Below are 22,503 nucleotides of genomic sequence, written 5' to 3' on the forward strand. Positions count from 1 at the left end.
AAAGGGTGATGCCATGACTAGCAGCAGCAACAGCAGCAGCAGAAACATCTGGGAACTAGTTAAAACTACAAATTCTCAAGCCTTTCTCAGACCTATTGAATCAGAAACTCTGGAGGTGGAGTTCAGAACTGTAGAGTTTTAATAAGCCCTCCTGGTTGCACACTTAAGTTTGAGAATCAATGAAATACACAGTTCTGAATTCCTGTCTTCCTCACCCATCTGATGGTCATTACTGCTTCACAGAGAGTTGGGTGGTCCTCCTGAACTTAGGCTCTGACACTGTCAATTGCTCAAACAGGCATTCTGTGCCAAAGTGAGTTTTGAAGTCATGGTGTTTTGCTTTCCTCTTTAAAAGTGAAAGTCTATGTGATATTTCCCTCTGCCTTGACTTTCTTCATGACTCACACAATTTAGCTTCAGTCTTCTCTAGAAGCCCAAGACCCATTGGTTATCACATCTTACCACATCTTAAAATTGTATTCAATCTTCTAGTCCTCTTAATGTATTTCAAGAAATTTTGGCCTAAATTCAACAATCTTTCCTATGTTCTCAAACACCTCTCAGAATGATCCTAACAGATACATAGATGTTTCCTGTAGTTCTCATGAGTCAAAGCTGATTTTCATTTCATACTCCACATTCCTATAGTTCTTCCCTTTACTGTTTTCATGGTACATATTTTTCTATTTCCACCAAAACTCACAGTTTTCGGCCATTACAACTTAATATTTGGTAACCTCCCTTTTGTTTTTGTCTAGTAACCTCTTTAATTTATGTTTAGCATTTGACTCATTGCCTTTCTCTCTGCCACTAATTTCTTTCCAGCTTTAGTAACTTCAGGATCCAAATGGATTATTTTTCAAGCTCTTTGGAGCTAGCCCTAGACTCCCTTACTTCTGATTTTCTTTTCCTTTACCCCACTTCAACCACCAACTCCTGTAAGACCAGACTTAATATTTTCATCCACAGTAACTACATTCAAATAATAAATTATAAGGATGCTCATGTATAACTACAAGCTCCCATCCTTCTAGAAGGTAATTATGATAGTTCAGAAGTTCAGATAGTTGTTCTAGTCTGCCAATTCTATGGAGGTAAGACTAATGAAGGATATGATTCTTGCCAGAGCCTGGAAGCATGGAAATTAAAGGAGTGTGCAGAGTTGCAAGTGAGGTACAGCAGGAAACCAGAAAAGAAAATCCACATTGGTCATTGAAACAAATAGGTGCTCTAGAGTAGACATCAGTGGTTGGGATTAGGAAATCAGTAATCCAAAATGATACAAGCAAAGAGTGATAGATCTGATAGGCATATAGGAAGATTCATAGTAGTAGCAAATAATCATCCAGAGGTTGTTATCTCAGCTGGTTTCCATGGAGGTATGATTTTTTTTCAAGAATCATGTGTTGAGCAAATGCTATCAGAATTATTCCCAAGATCAAATACAAGCATGGTGTGGGTGCAGAGGAGCTTTCCAATGAAAATATTGGTTGTTACTACTATTCTTGATTTAAATGACCCACCCTGACATTATAGGAAGTACTGATATTGTGGTCCCTCCTTTCTCTTTAAACCCAGCAAATGTTTCTTCCCTTATTTCTTCAGTGGTTAAGAGAATTATGCAGAAGCTAGCTGGGGTTGGTTAATTATTCAAATGTGCTTATTATACAAAAGCAGCATATTTGTTCTGTCCCTATTTGTGCATATATATTTATTTTTTATGAACCTTATTTCCCGTCAGTGAAGACAAGAGAATAGAATTAGCACATCTGTCCCATTTGTTGTGACAAAATATGAACTTAAGATCTGTATACTGATTTAGGGAAGCATATTCCTAGGAGTACATGGTGAGTCTGATGGAATAAAATTTCAGTAATAAATACAGTTGTGGGAATCTGCATTAAAAAAAGCAGCACTAAAACCAAATGACATGAAAGACTGTTATGGAAGCTTTTTAAAGAGAATCTGAACAGAAATAGAGCCATCTCTAGAGAGGTGGAGCATTGGGACAAATCATTTGTGGAAAGGGGTTGGGAAGAATAGAACAAGGAGGAGGCTTCTCCCTGCCACGTTTCAAATTTGTGAATGCCAGCACTTTGGAGGAGTCATGAGAAAGATGCTGAAGAACACAGAAAGGAGGAGAAAGCTACAAGATGTATGCATTGCTTCGTAGGCAGGATATACACAGAATTCTGTATAGCTGCGGAGATAGTAAGAGAGGAGACATGCCTAAATGTGTTGGAGCTAATTGTATTTGCCAATTACATTTTCTTCTATTGACACTCTCTCACCCAAGTCACAATGCCTAAGGACAGACACTGCTATTGCTTTTTGAGACAGCCAGAGGAGTGTCCAGAGCACATGCTGGGCTCCTTGCTGCCTTATAGGGAATATATCTTCCTTGGAAAGCAGGTCCATTTGCAGCATACCCCAAATTCCTCCTTGTAAGGTATAATTAGGAACAGGAGGGAGGATGCCCTTTGAGATATTTTTCAACATAGATTGATTGTTCCAAAAAAAAAAAAAGATTGATTGTTCCTCGGTGTGACATACGCTAGACCTGAAATACGGATTTAAGTAGGACACAAACAAATAGTGTTAATTTTAATATCTGTACATTCATCTTTTGCTTATAGCAACTGATACTGGTCTTCCATTTTCAGTAACCAATATAAATATTGTTATTAAAGACAATATACTTAAATGAATAAAATGAACTACCTACTTAAAAAAATAATTACCTATTTAGTATTATTAGGTCAGGCAGCATTATATGCAAAATTTGTGAAGGTAGTTCTCAAATGACTGACATTTGAGAATCACAATAAGAAAACATGCTGGGGCAGAAAGAAGATAGGACAGAGAATCAAAAGTTATGGGTGCTCACCCTCACTTATAATTACCTGTGCATTTTGGACAAGTAGTTTAAATCTTTTTTTTTTTAATTTTTATTTATTTATGATAGTCACAGAGAGAGAGAGAGAGAGGCAGAGACACAGGCAGAGGGAGAAGCAGGCTCCATGCACCAGGAGCCCGACGTGGGATTCGATCCCGGGTCTCCAGGATCGCGCCCTGGGCCAAAGGCAGGCGCTAAACCGCTGCGCCACCCAGGGATCCCTGGACAAGTAGTTTAATGCATTTTGGACAAGTGGTTTAAACTTACCTAACTTTGTTTTTAAAATATTAATAATAAAAAAAATAAAAATAAAATAAAATATTAATAATAATTCCCAATTTAGCCAATTTACAGTATTTTTTGGTGAAGATTCAATGGAATAGTGTATTTGATAGACTCTAAAAAAAAAAAAAAAATTACCCAGTGTTGCAATGGGGAAGTATTTTAAAGGTGGAGTCATGGTCTTAAGTGTCTCCTCATCTTAGTATGACCAGAACCTCTGACTCACTTCTAACAACAGAATATAGATTTCAAAGGTGATAAGATTTTACTCATTGATGAGGTTTGGTTACAAAGGTTTTAGCAGACTGTTGGCGTTGAAGAAGCAAATAGCCCTATTGTGGACTGCCTATGGAGAAGGCCATGTGGCAGAGAACTGTGGGCAGTATCTAGGACCTAAAGTGGCCTCCAGCTGACAGCCAGTAAGAAACTAGAGCCCTGGGACATACAACCACAAGCAACTTAATTCTGCTAACAACCTCAGTGAGCTTGGAAGTAGATCCTTTCCTTTGAGAATTAACCACCCAGATGAGAACACAATCTGACCAACACTGATACAACGTTATGTGTTCCTAGGAAATTAAAAGAAAAAAATCACTTCTTCAGCTATACTAGCCACATTTCAAGCTCATACAGTACAGATACAGAACATGTTCAACATTATACAAAGTTCTATTGGTCAAGACTCCTCTGGAGCTCCCTGAAGAAACAAGCTGAGTTTGAGACTTCCCCTAAAATGTAACCCTGGTTTGGCTGCTTCCTTTTACCTGTTCCACTTCCCCTGCTCTCTTACTGCTATCTCCTTGGCACATTTCCTTCATAACGCTCTTGCAGGCAAGCCCTTATTTCCACCTAAATTTAGGGAATTCCATCTAACATCCCAGAGAAATCCATCAGAAGAAATTTCAGTTCTTTTTATTTCTGTCTCTGTATGCTAAATGCCAAAATCGACATTCATTACTACTGATTTTTTAAATCTTCATTCCTTCATGGTATTCCCCTTCAATTGTTCAATATGGAACTACTGGCTACTACATTTGTAGTTTACAAAGCACTTTCCTCGACATTTTAAAGGAACAATATTTAAAATTTTAGCATGTTTGTGCTGATTTATAGCAGGTGATCGATAACAAATAGTTATTGATATCCTTATATTAAGGATTGTAGAATTAAAACACAAAATGGTTTTAATAATTCTAAGATCATATTTCAAACAAGTGGCACATTTGGAATTCATGGCTGGCTCTTTTGACCAAGAACTCAGGGCTCCTTCTATGCAGTGCACTCACCTTAGAACTCAAGGGATATATACCACATCTAGCATGTGGTGCATGCATCCGTAATGGACAACAAAGTGTGTGTTTTGTGAAGGGAGACTGTGCACTGGAAATGTAAGTAGTAGTTGGTTTCAAGATGACTATGGTTCTGCATGGTTTACTTTAAAATACTGATGATTGTTTAGTGCCCTAATGGTTTACATCTGCTTCAACCATGTAGTTATTCTGACCGATTTCTCTACCATGCATTCACAAAGTGACCTAAGAGGTCAAATACACTTAATTGTCATCATCATCTTCCTCCTCCTCTCACCATGAGCAGCAACAGTATCAGCATCATCTATTTATTGAGGCAGGCAACATGCTAAGATTTGACAGTCACTATTTTATTCAACACTCATAACAAACGTAAGAGTTCGTGACATTATTATTATGTCCATTTTGTAAATGAGCAGAATGAGGTGAATATCAAAGACCTATAGTAATGACAGAGGGTATAACTTATTTCCTGCCCATCATGATCCCAATTCAACACAGTTATCCTGGCTAGGCAGGGAATGATGATTCTTAACCAATACTACTTGGTTGGTTAAGTCTGTGTCCTTTTTACCCAATATATTGTCAGTAGCAGTGGAGTAGATTACTAAGAATAATGCCAATGTCTTTTCTTTCAGATTTTCTGACTTATGCTAACTTGGAAAGCAGACATCAACAGATATGGTTCCATTACTTAAAAAACAGGTATCATTTTTTTTTTTTTGCGTCACTTCCAAAGAGCTGTTATTATTGTTTGAAAATAGAGCTAATTAATGCAATACAGCACTGTAATTAGATCCTCTTTGTCCTAGAAATTGGCCAGACACTGCAGGTTTATCCAAGAGAAAGTTCTTGGGAGAATAATGAGTCTCATTCACTCTTAGCCTAAGCCCCATGTGAGCTAGTGACCCAAGGGTGGATGGCTCAGAGGCCCATTACCAGACTCCCAAGCAATCTACTGTGACAAGGGTGTTGATGGATCCAGCTTAATGCCACCCAGATATTATCTCTGAATCTTAAGCAAAAGACAAACTGTGGCTACAAGGCAGATATAAAAGTCTCTTGCTGAGATTTGTAGAAAATGTTGTCATTTTAATTAACATTTCCAAACAATAATAATCATTATTTAGTGCTGTAAAGCCAGCCACACACCAAATGCTAAATTTCTGAGTATTTTAAAGCAGAAAAATGCTCTTCTGGGAAATGCAGAGAAAATTTGCTTTTCTGTTTTTAGACTGGGAATATCAGATCAAGGCATTCTTTTTCTCTTTTTAAATAAAAACTGTGTGACTTATTCTAAAATCATTCTTCCTTTGCTAATTTGCCCCCTGACATGTAGCACCTTGGCAAAAATTCTTACAATGGATTAAAATTGTATTTTTAAAAATGAGCTTGAGATCTTGGGCTTTATGGGCTGCTAAAATACAAGGTAATTGGGAGTGCTTTGGAACTTGGAACATGAAGGAATAAAACCAATTTCTGCAAGAGATTAAATGTTCTTTTCATGCAAAAGAATCCCACCACTTCCCTTCATCTGTCTCCCTATCCCCATAGTCTATGAACCACTGATTTATCTCACAGATTGATCCCTTATCCCCTGCTATCTCCCAAACAGAAACAATGCTTAGTCACAGAAGGCAAAGTGCTCTGATCCTTCTAGCCCTTCACAGCTGGTCTCTCTCTTGAACCCGGGTTTTTTTCTTACCTTTTCTTTTTGTCTGTGTTGCTTGACCCTCCCTGCTCAGCAATAGACCTCAATGCTGTACATCTCCAGGCTGAACCCCACTGAGCCCATAAACGCATTCGGACTCAGGCAGAGCAATTTTAGATTAGCTGAGGGGTCAAAATATTAATAACAGCTAACATTTACTCTTCTCTTGACATGTGCCAGGCTGATACTCTGTATTATTCATTTGGTCCTTTTAGCAACCCTATGAAGTAATTACTATTATTATTCTGATTTTACAGAGGAGGGGACTGAGGTACAAAGAGGTTAAGCAACTTGCCAAAAGTAAATAACAAATTCAGGATCTGAATCCAGACAGTCTGGCACATTTGAGCCTCTTAACCTTTATGTTCCATTCCCTGTCCCTTAGCCAGAGTCACGTGGATCTAGGCAAGGCTAGAATTTGCCTTGCTCACTCTCCTGCCCAGGTCTTAGCATTGCTTTAATTAAAACCCCTGGGGGGGGGGGGGGAACCCTGGGTGGAGCCAACTTTCCCTCAGTGTTTTACTTTGTTCTCTGGCTCTTCATGGGAACTAGGGAGGGGTCTCGCTTTGGGTCCTAAATCTCAGCCACTTGATGGTTCTTTAGATTACTCAGCCGTTAGAAACGACAAATACCCACCATTTGCTTCAACGTGGATGGAACTGGAAGCTATTATGCTGAGTGAAGTAAGTCAATTGGAGAAGGACAAACATTGTATGTTTTCATTCATTTGGGGAATATAAATAATAGTGAAAGGGAATATAAGGGAAGGGAGAAGAAATGTGTGGGAAATATCAGAAAGGGAGACAGAACATAAAGACTTCTAACTCTGGGAAACGAACTAGGGGTGGTGGAAGGGGAGGAGGGCGGGGGGTGTGGGTGAATGGGTGATGGGCACTGAGGGGGGCACTTGAAGGGATGAGCACTGGGTGTTATTTTGTATGTTGGTAAATTGAACACCAATAAAAAATAAATTTATTATTAAAAATAATAATAATAATAAAAATAAAAAAGAAACAAAACAAAACAAAAAAAGAACCTCTTTCTGGTTCTCACCAGTCCTTCAAGCAACGAAAATTCCAGAGACATTCAACTGTCCCTCAGTGGCTGACCTATATCTCCATTTAAACAGATGACATCTTGCCTCTTTGTATTTAATTTGGCAGTATTTCTCTTGAATATTCCACTTTACTTCATTTCTACTACCTTCCTGGGCCACCGTCTCCTCTCACCAGATGAATGCAATCGATTCCCTGAGTCTCCCAGCATAAACTCCTGGCCTTTGCAACCTATTTTCCCTCCTCAACCAAAGAAATCTATGGACTTTGAAAACCTGGTCATTTTCATGATTAACATCTTTACTCTTGGATAATGGGTACTTATCAAGCCCTAAATCTCTGATGCAGTTTATGAAGCTCTGCCTGACAGGACCTCACCTTTATCTGATGGTGATTCCTCAGTGCACTCTCTCCAGATCCCATGCTCTCTCCTACTATAGGATTTTTGCACAAATTCCCTCTGCCTTGGAGCGATCTTCCTATCGTCTCCACACAAATCACAAACTCATCCTTCAGGTCTTTGCTTACAATTTTCTTCCCTAGGGAATTCTCATCTGTTCTTACAGATCGGATCAAGCCTCTTTTTATAAACATTTATAGCACCTCCCTTCTGGGCGCTTAATATTAATTGAGCATGTACTGTGTGCCAGATACTTATCAGTTGTAATTTGTTACCACGTGATAGGACCCAGTGGTGTTAAGGCCAGATTTGTCTTGTTCACAGCTATGTTCCCAGGTATCTACAGAGCACTATGTTCCCACAGCATGTATTAGATAAGAAATGAATGTATGAACTAATGAGCACATCGCTACATGGAATTTCTAGTTTCTGGCAGATTGGGAGGCTTCCTAAAAAATAGCATCTATTCAGCACCTACTATATGCTAAACCTTGTCAGGGACTTAAATATTTTATCTCATTTTATATTCACAACAACCTTATAAGGTAGCTTCTGATATTAACCTCATTTTACAGGTGAGTAAGAATTTTAACTGATAGACCAAATCGCTATGTATATATCATATAATCTATGTATGTATGTATATATGTACATATACACATGTATATATATATGTATACACAAGAGCAAAAAGCTATTTGTGTATTTCCTCTATACATGCATATGCACACATATATATACATACACACAGGCACACACATGAGACAGAGGGAGAGAGAGGAAGAGGGAGAAATAGATATCCACCTACCAAATGTATTACCAGAAATGTAGGTCCTACAAACAGAGTTTTTTTCCTTATAATTACAGACCTCTCCATTCCTAGCTCTATTATACTTACACTCATGTACTGTATTCCCAACTTGTACCTTGATTTATGATGCTTCTGATTCTATGGCCAACGTCAGGATTGGGGTGAAGATAAGAAAAGAAATATGCTCAAAGAGGACTTCGCTCTTTTCTGCTCCAATAGAAAGATCCCTCTTATCCATGTGTTCCCCTTATTCTCTTGCAAATCAGCTACAGGGCAGGGGAGTGACCAATAAGAAGAAACGGAAGAAGGAAACAAAAATGGGCTTTTGTTTTTCTCCTGAGGCAAAAATCCCATTTATTTTCAACAAGGAATTTCCCTTTTGGAGACTCCTCAAGTGACTTCCCACCTCCTCATTAGGCCCTCTGAGTGAATGTTCTTTGGTACGCTAGACATTCTCTGTGGGTTTAGCTCATTAAATAATCAAAGTGTGGGTAGCATATGCTGTGTGATTGAAGTGAAGAGGGCAGGAATTGGGTATATACTTTGCAAAATATTTCTCTATTGATGAATTCAGGATTTTATCTGAAAACTGAAAACACTTGGTTCTTAGGATTTTTCGATGACAATGAAAAACATTTTCTTTCTATCAGAAGTGAAAACATTCAGAAATTATTTGATAAATACAGCATTTGAAAGAAAAAATGTTTATTTTTAGTAAACATTTGCTAATTATGAGAATTGCCAAATGAGAAAACTGCAGACACTGTTTTTTGTTGTGTTATTTTGTCTTTTCTTATTCCCTGGGTTAATTAAGTTTTAAAATCCATAATTTGGAAATTATCAAACTGCAGCATGGATGCTGGAATCCTCCAACATATTTGTAAAACACAGGTTTGATTAATTTGGGAAAGTTAAGCTCAGGCCAGCACATTTTATTATGGCTTCAAGTTTCCTGCTTTGTATTTTTTTTTATAATAAATTGTTGGGTTTTGGTTCTTCCCCATTGAGAGCCATATTTTCACTTTTGACACCAGCTAACTCAGTCACTGGATAATGCCTTCAAGAATTATCTGACAAGATGCACTGAAATCTTGATGACAGTTAGGTAGATGTGTTGTGCAATTAAATTATATCTAACAAAGGACCAGTGGCTTCTCTACATCTAAGAATGATTGGACAACCATGCTTATGTTTGATCATTCATCTCTGCTAAAGTTGGGATGACTGGCTCAACCTGATCAATGTGATATCATATAACTTTTACCATTCTTTAATGAAATGCTTTCTAGGGTAGATTCTCAGGTTCTTGACAGATTATATATTTAGCAATCTACAGAATTTCATTCATTAAGGTGTTAGAAGGAATTTTCTTAGTGAAACAAGATACATGCCTGTTAATGTTAGCTTTTCGTAGGAAACATCAGTACATGCATTATAATTTTTTAAACCTCTCAAGGTGATTTGAATATGCAATTTTGTATTTTCCACAATATGCCATTAAGCTGATGTAGGTAGGAAGGAGGATGCCTTTGTTAACACAATCAATTGAAAGATGTATAAAGAGGAGGGACAAAATTAGTTTATACTAATCATGACTCCTTGATAATAGACTTGTCGCCATTGTAGTTAGAGAAAGATTCCTCTTCAAAACCAATTCTTCCAAGATAATAAAAACAACATTTCAAAAGCACATAGAGGAGTTCTTGCAAGAAGGTAAAATAATGAATTATTAAAGGTACTGCAGCTTCTTGATAAAAATTTTATGATAACTGTAGAGTGTTCGTCTAACCTTGCCTTTTAGCAACATGGAAACATGAACTCTGCTTATTTCAAGTTGTAAATTGGTTTCCTCTTATTGTCTCATTTAAACAATCTTTTCCAGAATAGACCCAGAGGTGCCAAATGACTCCCGATTGTAAACTACAGGTTTTTTTTTTTTTCCTCCAGAATTACTGTACCCATTATATTAACACCTTCCACTTTGTTGTAAAACTCCTTGCATTTACAGAGGTTATTATGCTTCTCCAAAACAATGTGCCAACAGATTATATGCATTACTGAAGAGAAGGAGAATCTGAGTGCTGAGCACAATCTTAACTGGGAAACATCTACAAGTACAATAATTAGAATGCACCAAAAAGGAAAAACAGAGTAAAATAAAAATTTCATATTGGCATCTGCATCCATTATAGAACTGACAGAGGTATCTGGTGAACATAAGGAATGCTTACACTGGCCTTTTCTGTCTTTGGGTCCCCTAATTGCTTGCTTTCTCTCTATCACAGACACATAGAGAAGGTGGGGGAAAAGAGGGACATACTCCCTTTGGGCACTTTTACATGTAGGTACCACAAAGCAAAAGTTTTTGTACCAGTTTTGCATGAGTTAGGATCTTCAGGTATGGTGACTATTGATTGCATGTATGTCTTTTACAGATTATTTATTCTAGAGGAATTGAAGCCTGACATCATAAGAAGGGATAATGCCTCCTTACATTGCTAGTAGATACTACTGTCTCTCAGTCTGCCAGCGCTCCACCATAAAGCACATGGATTAAGGTGTTGATTAAAACTTGGTCAAAGGCAGCCCTGGTGGCCCAGTGGTTTGGCACTGCCTTCGGCCCAGGGCGTGATCCTGGAGACCCGGGATCCAGTCCCACGTCAGGCTCCCTGCATGGAGCCTACTTCTCCCTCTGCCTGTGTCTCTGCCTCTCTCTCTCTCTCTCTCTCTCTCTTTGTCTCATGAATAAATAAATAAAATCTTAAAAAAAAAAGAAAACTTGGTCAAAGCCACCCAACATCCTAGGGACTGTGTTTTATGGAAATAAACAAACTGGAAAGCATTTCACTGAGCAGAGTACTGAAGAAAGCCCAGCTTGCACAGACAGGAGATCACACTATTATCACTTATTATTGAACTTAAGTAAATGCTTTTCCTTTTTTTTTTTTTTTTAAACTTCTTCTATCTTTCTATAGGGACTGAAATTGAGATGATTCCATCTAAAAGTAAATGATTTAAGATAGGTGAACAGCCTAGTATAGCGCCTATCTCAAAGATGATTCTCAATAAGTAATAGTAAATTCACTTTGATTTATCTCTGGGGATCTGTTCTGCACTATAGAAGAGTGACACACATTAATTTTGCCTCTGTAATTATGCTGATTGGTCAGAATGGCTGCTAATTCTTCATTTTTAATATCATGAAATTTTAAAGATCAGGATAATCTGAGATTGTTCACCATGTAGAAAATATGGATATGTTAAAGTAAGCTAGGTAAGCTTATTATTTAGCAGAATTTTCTCAATAGAAACCCATAGTCTTGTAGTAACCATCAGTTGGGTTCTATATGGCCAAGAGATGTATATATGTATATACATTTGCTTAAGGAGATAGATGTTTCATTAGGAATAATTAATCCCATAGTTTGTAATGAAATTCAAAACAGTTGACCCCAGGGGTGGCCTGGGTGGGTTAGTTGGTTAAGTGTCTGATTCTTTATTTCGCTCAAGTCTTGATCTCATGGTTCTGAGATGGAGTCCCATGTCAGGCTCCATGCTGGCATGGAGCCTACTTAAGATTCTCTCCCCTCACCCTCTCCCTCTGCCCCCGTTTGTTCACTCTCTCTCTCTGAAAACAAACAAACAAATAAAAACCAAAAACACAGTTGACCCTATTGTATATACATTGGAATCTAATGGTGGCTCCTAAATTTCCCTTATGAGGAAATGATACATGTTCTCTACGAGCATTCAAACAGGAATCTGTCATGTTTGGTTCTAGGCATTAATCTGAAAGTAACACTCAGGCCCTTTTTCCTGAGAAGGCAATCTCCAAGCACAGTTAGCATGAACTTACATAGTGTTCACTACAGGCATTTTCCAAGTTTTTATATTCATTTTCCTTTACTTATCACACACGAACAATAAGGAGATATTTCCTTCTAAGGAAAAAGGGAAAGATTATTGTTTGTTGAGAAGAACTTAGTGTCTTCAACTTCTATGTCTCAATCGTCCTCTTCAATATAAGAGTTACAGGAAGGAATGCCTGGGATGACCCTGAGTTTGTACATGTTGTTACAGCATGAATTAGTCATGCTTCTTCCTTTTACATTCCAGTCTGAACAATAAATTACATAGTCTCCTGCTTATGGGATCTGTATTTGTCTCCAGTTTGCCATGCCCTACCTTCTTCCCATGCTCAGCCTGAAGGTAGCTGCTGCTTTGGTCCACCTGTCTTGCCAGAGCCTTCTTTGCTTTGCCAAATAGCTCTACCCTAATCACACCTCAGGAGTGATACAGAGCAATAAGATGGTCAAAGGCTTTTTTTCCAACAGCTTGTGTTGTGGGACAGTCACTTTTTCTTTAGAATCTTAAAAACTATTTTAAAAATAGTTTATTTTATTTGATTTCATATTATCTGTGTAAAACCAATAAATACCCCCCATATTGTATCAAGAATATTGAAACTTAATGAGTTTGTGTTCAACAGCATATAAATAATTATGTTTCAGATAAGGGTGGCAACCAATTAGTGGGAGGTGAAATCTATTTAATGGCTCAAAAGAAACATTTAAAAGTAAAGTAGAATAGAGAATATTAGAGTATGTTGTACATATAAGGCTATATATTACTTTGGGAAAGTTTGGTTTTAAGTGTGTGTGTGTGTGTGTGTGTGTGTGTGTGTGTGTATGTGGTGTGGGTATGGGAAGGAGAGGTTGCTAGTCTCCAAAGTGGTTCTCCATTATCACTGCCTCTTGGTATTCATATCCCCGTATAGTTCCCTCCCATACTCATTCATGGCTGGTTTGTGTCATCAATAGAATATTACAAAAGTAATGGTACATGACTTCTGAGGCTAGGTCATAAAGAACTGTGCATGGTCTCCTAAGGATCTGCATTGTTTTCCCTGTGTGAAATCATTGCCATATCATGAGGATGCTCAAGCAGCTGTGTAGAGAAATCCATGTGAGATTGAATGGAGCTTCCTATCAAAAGCTGGAACCAACTTGCCAGCCATGTGAATGGACCAAATTGGAAGTAGATCCTCCAACTGCATTTAAACCTTCAAATGACCACAGCTCCAGCCTACATCTTGACTAAAACATTCTGGGATACCTGATGCCAGAACCATCCTGCTAAGCTGTTCCCAAATACCTGACCCATAGAAATTGTGAGAGATAATGAATATTATTGTTTTAAGCTACTTAGTTTTGAAGGCATTTTTTTATGTGACAGTAGATTACTACATATATTCACTTTCAGGGACATGTGCACATGCACACACACATATAGAGAGAGAGGAATTTTAAACCTGTTGTGACATAAAATGTATTTCTTACTACTTATTGTGATAAAAAAGATTTTAAAATACTCATATAGAGGAACAGGAAATCTTATTGCTGATGGGAATGTAAAATGGTACAGCCACTTTGGAAGATAATTTAGCAGTTTCTTACGAAACTAAACATGTTCTTACCATAGACTCCAGCAATAGTGTTCCTTGGTATTTATGTGAGGGAACTGACTATGTATATCCACAGAGAAATCTGCATATGGATGTTTATATTTTTGTTCACAATTGCCAAAATTGGGAAAGTAACCAAGATATCCTTTAGTAAGTGGATGGATAAACTGTGGTACATCTACAAGATGGAATTTTATTCAGCAGTGAAAAGAAATAAGGTAAAGACATGGTGGACACTTAAATGCATGTTACTAAGTTACGTAGTGACAACTATATGACAGGCAAAGCCATGGAGACAAAGAAAAGATTAGTGGCTGACTGATTAGGAGGGATGGATAGATAAAGCACAAAGGATTTTTAGGGTAGTAAGACTACTGTGTATGATACTATAATGGCAGAGATATATCATTATACATTTGTCCAGGTCCACAGAATGTACGCTGCCAAGAGTGAAGCTCGAAACAAACTATGGACTTCGGGTGTTGATGATGCACCACTGCTGTTTCAGCAGTTGTGACAAATGCTCCACTCTGGTGAAAATATTGATAATGAGAGAGGCTGTGCATGGGGCACAGGGAGTGCATATGGGAACTCTCTGGACCTTCCTCTCACATTTTCTGTGAATCTAAAACTACTCTAATACAATAAAATCTTTTAAAAATGCCAGTATATATTAGAAATGAAAAGGAAGAGAGAAAAGAAATATGTGAAGCCCTCCAATGTGCCTTTGCTGTGCAAAATTAAGATGTTTGTTAAAGATTATACTCTTTATATACTATTTATATTTAACTCTTATAATGTTGTAATCATTATAGACCATTTTTAAACAATTAGACATTCTTATAAACACTGTTGGACAAATGGAAAGGCTGTATCATTTTATAATACAAATAATTGGTGTGGAGGGAATGGTTCAGTCAGTTCAGTGTCTGCCTTTGGCTCAAATCATGATCTCAGCGTCCTGGGATCGAGTTCTGCATCAGGTTCCCTGCTCAGCGGGGAATCTGCTTTTCCCTCTCCCTATGCTCTTCCCCCTGCTTGTGCATACGCACACACACTCTCTCTCAAATAAACAAATAAAATCTTTAAAAAATAAATAAAACAACAAAGGAATTCCACTTAATTGAACAATGGTGGTTAACATTTAAAAAGATTATGAGGGATCCCTGGGTGGCGCAGCGGTTTGGCGCCTGCCTTTGGCCCAGGGCACGATCCTGGAGACCTGGGATCGAATCCCACGTCGGGCTCCCGGTGCATGGAGCCTGCTTCTCCCTCTGCCTATGTTTCTGCCTCTCTCTCTCTCTCTCTCTGTGTGACTATCATAAATAAATAAAAATTAAAACAAAACAAAACAAAAAAAAAACCAAAAAAAATATAAAAAGATTATGAGAGGGGCACCTGGCTGGCTCAGTCAGAGGAATGTGAGACTTATGACCAAGTGGTCATGAGTTCAAGCCCATGCTTGGTGCAGAGATTACTTAAATAAATTAAAAAAATTATAAGACTAGAAACTAAAAATCCTAAAAGAGAAGGAAGCTGAAGGGAATATAGAAAGCTTTGGTGAAAATACACATAACTGGGAGATAATAGAGAGTTCCTGGATTAGGCAAAAATGATGTTAACACCTGTGCGGAGCTTGATACTCTGCCTATATCTTTCATACCCTCTCTCACTTCCCCTGTCCTACCTATGAACTGCCTTCAGTAGACTTTGAAAACTGTTACCCTCTAACTGGCTGACTCCTGCTGGCAAGAATTATCTCCCACGAAAAAGTCATTAAGTTTCTTCCACAAAAACATTAACCTTGAATATAATTCATTACATTTCTTCACCAACTTCCTCACCATAGAACACAGCAAGACAAAAAAAATTTAAATTCAGAGTAAGATAAGGGCTTCGTCAAAGCAACCCCCAAATAGCAATTACACTATTTTCCAAAATTGTGTAATTTCAACAGAGATTCAGATTTTTAAACAATGATATAATATTTTAAAGTGAAACTCAGTAAAAGATAGCATTTTTAGGAAACTACACATTGTGAACATAGCCATCCCTCACTGATTGTTTTTTTTTTTTTAATTTTATTTATTTGAGGGCAAGAAAGAGAGAGAGAGAGAGATAGAGAGAGAATGAGTGGGGAGGACAGGGAGATGCAGGAAACCAATGCGGGTCTCCATCCCAGGACTCTGGGATCATGACCTGAGCTGAAGGCAGATGTTTAACTGACTGAGGCACCCAGGCGCCCCTCCTTTTGTGGTTTTAAAATCCCATAGTAATTGGCTGGGTTTGTGGAGGTAAGAAAGCACTGTCAAGTCAGCTTCCATTTCTTCCATTGCCTTTACTCTTAGTAAAGACATCAGTGGACTAGTTCAATACTAACAAACCATTATCTGGGCCCCAGAGCACTTCACATCTTTTCCCTGACATGGAGAGCTGCCATTTCTGTTTTAGCACAGTGATTCTCAAAGTTGGCTGCACATGAGAAATGTTGATGACTGGGCTCCATGCCCAGAGAATCTAATTCAATGTTATATTTTGCACTGCTATTTTTTAAAAGCCACCCAGGTGATTTTGGTGTATGATCGAGCTTGAGAAACATTGCTGTAGAGTAAGTTATCTGGCAAGTTTGAAAATAACTTTCATGGTAGCTAGCACACAGAGATCTTTCTAAACAAACCATACGTCTAATTGTGTATCTCCACATCCTTAGCTCTTCCCTGGAGGATGAAGTTCAAGTTCAAGTTATTATTTCTCCAGCCTCACTACCTGATAGCTTGCTCCATTTGATTTATATTCCAGGCATACGGATGGCAGATTCCCAATTATATTCCTGCATATCATGCTTCCGTGACTTTTCCTCACTGAAAATACTCTTTGTCTTCCTACCCCCTTGTTTCTTATATTTATCCCATCAAATCACATTTCAGAGGTTTCCTTGCTGGAAAACTTTTCATGATGCTTCCTATGGCATACCTGCCTTAGTAACGTTAAACCTTATGCAGTTTTAGAGTTGTATATATATTTTGATGTAATTTATTTACTTCTGCAACTGTCCTAGGTTGTAAGTCCCTTAAAGATAGGAAGATGAAGGGCCTTTTCTCTGTATCCATGCATGAATGTGCACATACATATTTGTGAATGGGCTATAGTCCCTTTCTCCCAAATTTTACCGTAAAGAAATAAAAAGGCACTTTTCATCAGATCAGTGCCTCCTGCCACCTAAACTCACCATTCTTTGTATGACATAAATTGAACCCATTGCAAAAATCCAAGGCTTTTCTTTTGCTTTTAACCTACTCACATTCTCTTCATTCACTTCAAAGGTAAGTATCTTAAAATGAACATTGTGTAGGGGACAGAGACAGGGCAAAGGCAACCACATTATCTTGTGTCTAACGAGACTCTCCTCAGTTACAAGAGATAAATGATTTCTATATATGCTATGGAAAGATTTTCAAAGAATAAGAAAAATTCCAAATATGGTCTAATATAGCTAAGCTTAAAAATACTTTGAAATTCTAAATAAGTATTAGTTACTCTGCATGGGAATTTTACAACAATACATAAAGTTTTCCACTACAAAGAACTGCTACTAGACTACATAGATCAACATGATTCTGTTATTGTTTTTGTCTTTCTGTCTTCCCACTCATCTATTTTTTCCTTCCTCCCATCTTCCTTCTTTCTTCTTTCCTTACTTCCCTCTCTTCCTTTTTAATTCCACTGGTTCTGTTATTCTTTTTTTCTCTAAATAGGAAAAACAATCATACATTTTTTACTTATTTATTTCTCACAACACTATATGCCATGACTGTACTAAGTACCAGTTAAATCTAAGATAAATAAGTCCTAGCCCCTACCCTCAGGGAACTCCAAGTTTCATGAGGCAAACACACCAAAAAAAACAAACAACCGTCTTGTATGATATGTCTTAAAATAGTTGCATTGCAAAGTACTATAAGAACACAGAAAAGCAAACAGAATGCCTTACAAAGTATAAAATATATTTAAAAGATCAAACCAAAGATTAAGTAAAAACTATTTTGAGCTGCAACCACATACAAACCTCTTGCTAAGCACTGGTTTCTTCACATAAATGAACTCACGCAATCCTGATAATTAACTATCCAAGATAAGATTATGACTCTTACCATTTATTTAGATCTGAAACTAAATTTCAAAAAAGTTGTACGACTTTTCAAGGGCACACCTCTAGTAACAGAGGAAGTCTTATCTTAGATAGTGTTATAAATATAATTATTATTTGCAGCTTGGAGGTACCCCATACTACTGGGATAGAAGATAAAGGTGTAAATTGGTAGCTAAATTTATGGAGAGCTAAATCTGTGCTAAGTGCTATTCTAGTTGTTTTTGATATTAACTCATTAATAGTTACATGAGGTAGGCACTGTTGTTACCTATCTTAAAGGTCAGTAACTGAGCCATGAAGAAATGAAGATCATAAAGTTACTTAGTGGTTACTGGGCATTGGACTCAGCCATTCTTGAGCTGGCAACCCAAGACAGACAACTACAAGCACAAGTCAGGATATAAACTGTGAGTTCTAGGTGCCAATGAATGGCACAGATGATATGGGGTTTATTTTTTATAATAAATTTATTTTTTATTGGTGTTCAATTTACCAACATACAGAATAACACCCAGTGCTCATCCCGTCAAGTGCCCCCCTCAGTGCCCATCACCCATTCACCCCCACCCCCCGCCCTCCTCCCCTTCCACCATCCCTAGTTCGTTTCCCAGAGTTAGGAGTCTCTATGTTCTGTCTCCCTTTCTGATATTTTCACACATTTCTTCTCCCTTCCCTTATATTCCCTTTCACTATTATTTATATTCCCCAAATGAATGAGAACATATAATGTTTGTCCTTCTCTGATTGACTTACTTCACTCAGCATAATACCCTCCAGTTCTATCCACGTTGAAGCAAATGGTGGGTATTTGTCGTTTCTAATGGCTGAGTAATATTCCATTGTATACATAGACCACATCTTCTTTATCCATTCATCTTTCGATGGACACCGAGGCTCCTTCCACAGTTTGGCTATTGTGGACATTGCTGCTAGAAACATCGGGGTGCAGGTGTCCCAGCGTTTCATTGCATCTGTATCTTTGGGGTAAATCCCCAACAGTGCAATTGCTGGGTCGTAGGGCAGGTCTATTTTTAACTCTTTGAGGAACCTCCACACAGTTTTCCAGAGTGGCTGCACCAGTTCACATTCCCACCAACAGTGCAAGAGGGTTCCCTTTTCTCCGCATCCTCTCCAACATTTGTGGTTTCCTGCCTTGTTAATTTTCCCCATTCTCACTGGTGTGAGGTGGTATCTCATTGTGGTTTTGATTTGTATTTCCCTGATGGCAAGTGATGCAGAGCATTTTTTCATGTGCATGTTGGCCATGTCTATGTCTTCCTCTGTGAGATTTCTGTTCATGTCTTTTGCCCATTTCATGATTGGATTGTTTGTTTCTTTGCTGTTGAGTTTAATAAGTTCTTTATAGATCTTGGAAACTAGCCCTTTATCTGATACGTCATTTGCAAATATCTTCTCCCATTCTGTAGGTTGTCTTTGAGTTTTGTTGACTGTATCCTTTGCTGTGCAAAAGCTTCTTATCTTGATGAAATCCCAATAGTTCATTTTTGCTTTTGTTTCTTTTGCCTTCGTGGATGTATCTTGCAAAAAGTTACTGTGGCCGAGTTCAAAAAGGGTGTTGCCTGTTTCTCCTCTAGGATTTTGATGGAATCTTGTCTCACATTTAGATCTTTCATCCATTTTGAGTTTATCTTTGTGTATGGTGCAAGAGAGTGGTCTAGTTTCATTCTTCTGCATGTGGATGTCCAATTTTCTCAGCACCATTTATTGAAGAGACTGTCTTTCTTCCAATGGATAGTCTTTCCTCCTTTATCGAATATTAGTTGACCATAAAGTTCAGGGTCCACTTCTGGGTTCTCTATTCTGTTCCATTGATCTGTGTATCTGTTTTTGTGCCAGTACCACACTGTCTTGATGACCACAGCTTTGTAGTACAACCTGAAATCTGGCATTGTGATGCCCCCAGATATGGTTTTCTTTTTTAAAATTCCCCTGGCTATTCAGGGTCTTTTCTGATTCCACACAAATCTTAAAATAATTTGTTCTAACTCTGAAGAAAGTCCATGGAATTTTGATAGGGATTGCATTAAACGTGTAAATTGCCCTGGGTAACATTGACATTTTCACGATATTAATTCTGCCAATCCATGAGCATGGAATATTTTTCTATCTCGTTGTGTCTTCCTCAATTTCTTTCAGAAGTGTTCTATAGTTTTGAGGGTATAGATCCTTTACCTCTTTGGTTAGGTTTATTCCTAGGTATCTTATGCTTTTGGGTGCAATTGTAAATGGGATTGACTCCTTAATTTCTCTTTCTTCAGTCTCATTGTTAGTGTATAGAAATGCCACTGATTTCTGGGCATTGATTTTGTATCCTGCCACGCTACCGAATTGCTGTATGAGTTCTAGCAATCTTGGGGTGGAGACTTTTGGGTTTTCTATGTAGAGTATCATGTCATCGGCGAAGAGGGAGAGTTTGACTTCTTCTTTGCCAATTTGAATGCCTTTAATGTCTTTTTGTTGTCTGATTGCTGAGGCTAGGACTTCTAGTACTATGTTGAATAGCAGTGGTGAGAGTGGACATTCCTGTCTCGTTCCTGATCTTAGAAGGAAGGCTCCCAGTGCTTCCCCATTGAGAATGATATTTGCTGTGGGCTTTTCGTAGATGGCTTTTAAGATGTTGAGGAATGTTCCCTACACTCTGAAGAGTTTTGATCAGGAACGGATGCTGTATTTTGTCAAATGCTTTCTCTGCATCTAATGGGATCATATGGTTCTTGATTTTCCTCTTGTTGATATGATGAATCACATTGATTGTTTTACAAGTGTTGAACCAGCCTTGTGTCCCGGGGATAAATCCTACTTGGTTATGGTGAATAATTTTCTTTTCTTTTTTTTTTGTTTTTTTTTTTTTTGTTTTAAAGTTTTATTGTAGGCTTTGCTGCTGGATATAAATAAAGGCATGCAACTGTCCCAAGAAGGGCAGTGTGTACAAAGCCTAAGCTGTAAAAACCATTTCAAAATATAAACTCGTTTTTTGGAATACACTGTGTCAAAGGCTGCCCATATTAATACCTTTGGTATAAAACAGTAATGTTTCCCTTGAAAAGAAAAATATGGAACGCTTCACGAATTTGCGTGTCATCCTTGCGCAGGGGCCATGCTAATCTTCTCTGTATAGTTCCAATTTTAGTATATGTGCTGCTGAAGCGAGCACGAATAATTTTCTTAATGTACTGTTGGATCCTATTGGCTAGTATCTTGTTGAGAATTTTTGCATCCATGTTCATCAGGGATATTGGTCTATAATTCTCCGTTTTGGTGGGGTCTTTGTCTGGTTTTGGAATTAAGGTGATGCTGGCCTCATAGAACGAATTTGGAAGTCCTCCATCTCTTTCTATCTTTCCAAACAGCTTTAGGAGAATAGGTATGGTTTCTTCTTTAAACGTTTGATAGAATTCCCCAGGGAAGCCATCTGGCCCTGGACTCTTGTGTCTTGGGAGGTTTTTGATGACTGCTTCAATTTTCTCCCTGGTTATTGGCCTGTTCAGGTTTTCTATTTCTTCCTGTTCCAGTTTTGGTAGTTTGTGGCTTTCCAGAAATGCATCCATTTCTTCTAGATTGCCTAATTTATTGGCATATAGCTGTTCATAATATGTTTTTAAAATCGTTTGTATTTCCTTGGTATTGGTAGTGATCTCTCCTTTCTCATTCATGATTTTATTAATTTGAGTCTTCTCTCTCTTCTTTTTAATAAGGCTGACTAATGGTTTATCTATCTCATTAATTCTTCCAAAGAACAAACTCCTGGTTTTGTTGATCTGTTCCACAGTTCTTCTGGTCTCGATTTCATTGAGTTCTGCTCGAATCTTTATTAGCTCTCTTCTTCTGATGGGTGTAGGATCTATTTGCTGTTTTTTCTCTAGCTCCTTTATGTGTAAGGTTAGCTTTTGTATTTGAGTTCTTTCCAGTTTTTGGATGGATGCTTGTATTGCGATGTATTTCCCCCTTAGGACTGCTTTTGCTGCATCCCAAAGATTTTGAACGGTTGTATCTTCATTCTCATTAGTTTCCATGAATCTTTTTAATTCTTCCTTAATTTCCTGGTTGACCCTTTCATCTTTTAGCAGGATGGTCCTTAACCTCCACGTGTTTGAGGTCCTTCCAAACTTCTTGTTGTGATTTAGTTCTAATTTCAAGGCATTATGGTCAGAGAATATGCAGGGGACGATCCCAATCTTTTGGTATCGGTTCAGACCACATTTGTGACCCAGTATGTGGTCTATTCTGGAGAACGTTCCATGTGCACTTGAGAAGAATGTGTATTCAGTTGAGTTTGGATGTAAAGTTCTGTAGATATCTGTGAAATCCATCTGGTCCAGTGTATCATTTAAAGCTCTCATTTCCTTGGAGATGTTGTGCTTAGAAGACCTATCGAGTATAGAAAGTGCTAGTTTGAAGTCACC

General features: G+C 37.9%; 1 long non-coding RNA gene and 1 other non-coding gene across 7 annotated transcripts in view; one reads left to right on the top strand and one right to left on the bottom strand.

The window, feature by feature from the left end:
- LOC112655390 (uncharacterized) overlaps positions 1–22,503 on the top strand; it is a 122,015-nt gene that overhangs the window by 76,416 nt on the left and 23,096 nt on the right. For 4 of the 6 annotated variants that reach the window (XR_007412914.1, XR_007412915.1, XR_003133650.3 and 1 more), the window contains one exon: positions 5,127–5,193. This is a non-coding gene — a long non-coding RNA (uncharacterized LOC112655390). Of the gene's footprint in view, positions 1–5,126; positions 5,194–6,802; positions 6,883–22,503 lie in introns of all 6 variants that reach the window. The other 2 variants (XR_007412912.1, XR_007412913.1) reach the window with 1 other exon arrangement.
- LOC112655717 (U6 spliceosomal RNA) lies at positions 21,148–21,254 on the bottom strand. Its single transcript, XR_003133847.1, has one exon. It is a non-coding gene; the product is annotated as a U6 spliceosomal RNA (small nuclear RNA).

Source organism: Canis lupus, chromosome 9, assembly GCF_003254725.2.
Source record: "Canis lupus dingo isolate Sandy chromosome 9, ASM325472v2, whole genome shotgun sequence".
NCBI lineage: Eukaryota > Metazoa > Chordata > Mammalia > Carnivora > Canidae > Canis > Canis lupus.